Here is a 6000-nt window from a genome sequence, read left to right as displayed (position 1 = left end):
GTGGGACTATTATTTGTTTTTCAACAGAACAATGACCCAACACACCTTCAGGCTGTGTAAGGGCTATTTGACCAAGGAAGAGAGTGATGAAGTGCTGCATCAGATGACCTGACCTCCACAATCACCCGACCTCAACCCAGTTGAGATGATTTGGGATGAGTTGGATCACAGAATGAAGGAAAAGCAGCCAACAAGTGCTCAGCATATGTGGGAACTCCTTCAAGACTGTTGGAAAAGCATTCCAGGTGAAGCTGGTTGAGAGAATGCCAAGAGTGTGCAAAGCTGTCATCAAGGCAAAGGGTGGCTCCTTTGAAGAATCTCAAATATAAAATATATTTTCATTTGTTTAGCACGAGTTTTCTTACTACATGATTCCATATGTGTTATTTCATAGTTGTGATGTCTTCACTATTACTCTACAATGTAGAAAATAGTAAAAATAAACAAAAACCATTGAATGAGTAGGTGTGTCCAAATTTTGACTGGTACTGTATAAAGGTAGTTATCATTGAAACGTCACAATATGGTGAAAAACTTTCGATTTGCCTGCTGGGGGGCAAGGAGACCCCCAGCTCTGCAAAATCCATTGAAAACGGCATGCTATTTGGTTGTAATATCATCACTTCATCACATCACATTTCCGATTATTTGCGCACATTTAGCATCATCGTCAGAGTTATACAGCAAGTAACTAACTGCATGCTTTTCATGATCAGTAAACATATTTGAGTGATATAAAATAATAGTCAACTATACCTGACAAGTATGAGTGGTTTAGGTTCATTTCCCATCCTTTGTGGGGTCTGCCTGTCAAGCAGCAGTAGCATGCATTTGCCATGTACTGTTGTGTTAGCTGATAATGTTTACTTTGCAAGCTACCGGTAGAAACGTTGTACAATTGGCTAAACATAGTGGTAAGTAGTCCTAATGTACTTTTTCTCCAACCAACGTAGGCCTACCTAGCGAAGTTAGCTAACATTATCCCCGTTTCAACATTGTTTTTAAGAGTGCTTAATCACAATTGCTACGGACAGACATGATACATTGGTTGAAGGACCACATCAAATTGGCTAGCTAGCTAATAACAGATCACATCAATATGGTTAGTTAACAAGCTAACTTTCAAGGGATAAACTAGATGGCTATATCCAAATATTGTTTGATTTGCTTTCCATCTATAGTGGTGATGACAGTAGTACGACTGACAACTTTACCAGGATGAGGACTTGCCGATGTCAAGCTCTTCCCGAAAGCCCAATCTCTGATGAAGCAAGCTAAATTACACGTTGTTTGCTTAGCTTGCTAGCTACATGCCAACTGGATAGGCTACCCTCACGTATCGGAAAGTACATGATCAATTTATATTTGTTTATTTCTTTAGGGGGTATGATTAATTGATGTTTATTGATCATGAAAAGCATGCAGTTACTTACTGTAGTAACTGATGATAGAGCTAATTATTGTTTTGCATGAAATAATCTAAACGTTTTTGTTCTGACTATGCTCTTCAAGATGTGATGATATTACAACGAAATAGTTTACAACGAAATGTATTTAACAATACCTTGAAAACGGCATGTAGTTGTCAATGGTTTTAGCAGAGCTGTGGTCTCATATGTTCTGCTCCGTATTGTTTTATTGGTAGTTTTTATTGATAATTACCTATATTGAACATTTTTATTTACTGTTAGATATTTTATTAAACTAATATTTGTTGGCTTATTTACAGTTTGAATTATTCCACAGTTTGTTGTGGGTGTGCGGCATTAAACAGCAAACTTCAAGTCTTTTCCACAGATTTTCAATGGGATTCAAGTCTGGGCTTTGACTGAGCCACTCAAGGACTTTTACATTCTTGTTCTGAAACCATTCCAGGGTTGCTTTGGCTGTATGCTTGGGGTCATTGTCCTGTTGGAACATAAATCTTTGCCCCAGTCTAAGATAATTTTCACTCTGAAGCAAGTTCTCATCAATGGTTTGCCTGTATTTTGCTCCATTCATTGTTCCCTTTAGCCTTACCAGTCTCAAATTCCCTGCCCCTGAAAAGCAAACCCATAGCATGATGCTGCTACCACCTTGCTTCATGGTAGGGATGGCTAGACGGTTGATGAGCTGTGCTTTGTTTTCTCCAGACATAGTGCTTTGCATTCAGGCCAAAGAGTTACATTTTTGTCTCATCAGGCCGCAGAATGTTTTGCCATATGCTCTGTCTTTCACAAGCCTTTTTAGCAAATTCCAGGCATGTTCTCATGTGCCTTTTTCTCAGGAGTGTCTTCCATCTGGCCGCTGTCCCATAAAGCCCAGATTGGTGAAGTGCTGTAGAGACTGTTGTCCTTCTGGCAGGTTATCCCATCTCAGCCAAATAACTCTGTAGTTCTGTCAGAGTGGTCATTGGGTTCTTGGTCTCCTCCCTGGCCAAGGTTATTCTTGGCCGGTTGCTACGTTTGGTCGGATGGCAAGCTCTAGGCAGGATCTGTGTAGTTCCAAATGTTTTATATTTCCCAATGATGGAGACCAGTGTGCTCTTGGAAACGTTCAACACTCTAGAAATTCTTGTATACCCTTCCCCAGATATAGGCCTCATCACAATCCTATCTCGGAGTCTACAGACAGTTCCTTGGACATCAAGGTACAGTTTCAACTCTGACATGCACTGTCAACGGTAGGACATTTATATATACAGTACCAGTCAAACATTTGGACACACCTACTCATTCAAGGTTTATTATTATTTTTTATGTTGAGATTGTTGATGGTGAGATTGTAGAATAATAGTGAAGACATCAAAACTATGAAATAACACAAATTAAATCATGTAGTAACCAAAAAATATATTTTCTATTTGAGATTCTTCAAAGTACACACCCTTTGCATTCACGCTCTTGGCATTCTTTCAACCAGCTTCATGAGGTAGTCACCTGGACTGCATTTCAATTAATAGGTGTGCCTTGTTAGAAGTTAATTTGTTGAATTTCTGTCCTCGATGCATTTAAGCCAATCAGTTGTGTTGTGTGACAAGGTAGGGGTGGTATACAGAAGATAGCCCTATTTGGCAAAAGACCAAGTCCATATTATGGCAAGAACAGCTCAAATAAGCAAAGACAAACGACAGTCCATCCTTACTTTAAGACATGAAGGTCAGTCAATGCAGAACATTTCAAGAATCATCAAACGCTATGATGAAACTGGCTCTCATGACGACTGCCACAGGAATGGAAGACCCAGATTTACCTCTGCTGCAGCAGATAAATTCATTAGAGTTACCAGCCTCAGAAATTGCAGCCCAAATAATAAATAATGCGTCACAGAATTCAAGTAACAGACACATCTCCACATCAACTGTCCATGAAGATTGCGTGAATCAGGTCTTCATGGCTGCAAAGAAATCACTACTAAAGGACACCAATAATAATGAGAAACTTGCTTGGGCCAAGAAACACAAGCAATGGACATTAGACTGGTGGAAATCTGTCCTTTGGTCTGATGAGTCCAAATGTGAGATTATTGGTTCCACCCACCAGACGCAGAGTAGGTTAACGGATGACCTCCGCATGTGTGGCTACCACCGTGAAACATGGAGGAGGGGTGATGGTGTGGGGGTGCTTTGCTGGTTACACTGTCGGTGATTTATTTAGAATTCAAGGCACACTTAACAAGCATGGCTACCACAGCATTCTGAAGCGATACGCCATCCTATCTGGTTTGCGCTTAGTGGGACTGTCATTAGTTTTTTTAAACAGGAAAAGGGATATTTGACCAAGAAGGAGAGTGATGGAGTGCTGCATCAGATGACCTGGCCTTCACAATCACCCAACCTCAACCCAGTTGAGATGGTTTGGGATTAGTTGGACCACAGAGTGAAAGAAAAGCAGCCAACAAGTGCTCAGCATATGTGGGAACTCCTTCAAGACTGTTGGAAAAGCATTACAGGTGAAGCTGGTTGAGAGAATGGCAAGAGTTTGCAAAGCTGTCATCAAGGCAAATGGTGGCTGCTTTGAAGAACGTCAAAGATAACATATTTTGATTTGTTTTACACTTCTTTTTGGTTACTACATGATTCCATATGTGTTATTTCATAGTTGTGATGTCTTCACTATTATTCTACACTGTAGAAAATAGTGAAAATAATGAAAAGCCCTTGAATGAGTAGGTGTGTTCAAACTTTTGACTTGACTGTTTTTCATTTTGGATCAAAGTAGCTCGTACTGTAGCTAGCTAGCTGACAGCTGACAGTGTCAGCTGGAGATGACGTGCAGGACATGCTAATTTAGCCTTTTACAATCTGAGAGTAAATAGAGACCAATATATTGATAAAAGTAACTTTGTCCGAGAGATGGTTATCAACGCTTCACGCCAGGTCGAAAAACCCTTGAATGAATAGGTGTGTCCAAACTTTTGACTGGTACTGTATATTCTTTCTAAATCCAATTCAAACAACTGAATTTGCCAAAGGTGGACTTCAATCATGTTGTAGTGACATTTCAAAGATGATCAAAGGAAATTGGACAAACCTGAGCTCAATTTGCAAACATTTCTAAAACATGTTATCACTTTGTCATTATGGGGTATTGTGGGTTGATAGGTGAGAAAAAATATATTTAATTGATTTTGAATTCAGACTGTAACACAACAAAATACGGAATAAGTAAAGGGGTATGAATACTTTCTGAAGGCACCATATTTCAATTCATGGTGTACTGATGTATTAAAACAATATGGAACTAACATGTTGACATGTTCTGTTGTAGATTCAAAGCCAGATGAACTAATTGCAGAATGTATCCATAATCATGAATGAATAAGCATATTTATTTGGCATATTTATTTGACAAGAATGCACCTAGCCACCACATCAAACACCTGAACGGCAACAATTAATCAATTGATCAAATTACATCAGCTGATGTCACAAAGTGCTGTACAGAAACCGAGCCTAAAACACCAAACAGCAAGCAATGCAGGTGTAGAAGCACAGTGGCTAGGAAAAACTCCCTAGAAAGAACCTTGGAAGAAACCTAGAGAGGAACCAGGCTATGAGGGGTGGCCAGCCCTCTTCTGGCTGTGCCGGGGGGAGATTATAACAGAACATGGCCAAGATGTTCAAATGTTCATAGATGACCAGCAGGGTCAAATAATAATAATCACAGTGGTTGTAGAGGGTGCAACAGGTCAGCACCTCAGGAGTAAATGTCAGTTGGCTTTTCATAGCCGATCATTCAGAGGATCTCTACCGCTTCTGCTGTCTCTAGAGAGTTGAAAACAGCAGGTCTGGGACAGGTAGCACGTCCGGTGAACTGGCCAGGGTTCTATAGCCGCAGGCTATAGACTGGAGCAGCAGCACGACCAGGTGGACTGGGGACAGGAAGGAGTCATCAGGCCAGGTAGTCCTGAGGCATGGTCCTAGGGCTCAGGTCCTCCGAGAGAAAGAAAGAGAGAAAAAGATCACAGATTAAAGCAATGTAATTGCTTTAAATAAATCTAAATAGTAAACAATGAATACGCCTTTTAAACATAACATATAAACATCTGACTTGAAGTAAAGATTAAATTATTTATTCCTGCCACAAACCTGGGACATCGAAGAGCACCATATGAACTGTTAATTTTATCCGAGAGTGTACAGATTCTTCTGCTTTTACATTTTTTGCAGAAATAACACAAAATGTAAAACAGCATATTGTGATTTTTGGTTGGTGAGATACAAATGGAGAAACAACTGAATGCGTAAGGTAGGTTTTATATAAAATACCAGGTCAAATCCAGCAGAATGAGAAACACACTTAACAGACTCCAAACCGGGAAGCCAAGCCTAAACACAGCTATATCAACACCCTTGTCAATTTAACAGGTCCATGTTGCTACTGCCATTTGATTGCAGCACATTCAACACTGCATTCAGTCAACCCCAGAATATGCAGGACATCATTACACACGTGAAAAAAAGGTAGCCTAAACAGTACACATCAACACTTTTAAATGTGTTACTCAGTCTAGATGTCA

This window comes from Oncorhynchus clarkii, chromosome 12 (genome assembly GCF_045791955.1).
Source record: "Oncorhynchus clarkii lewisi isolate Uvic-CL-2024 chromosome 12, UVic_Ocla_1.0, whole genome shotgun sequence".
Classification (NCBI taxonomy): Eukaryota; Metazoa; Chordata; class Actinopteri; order Salmoniformes; family Salmonidae; genus Oncorhynchus; species Oncorhynchus clarkii.
The sequence above is the reverse complement of the archived record's forward strand: the minus strand, read 5'-3'. Positions refer to the sequence as shown.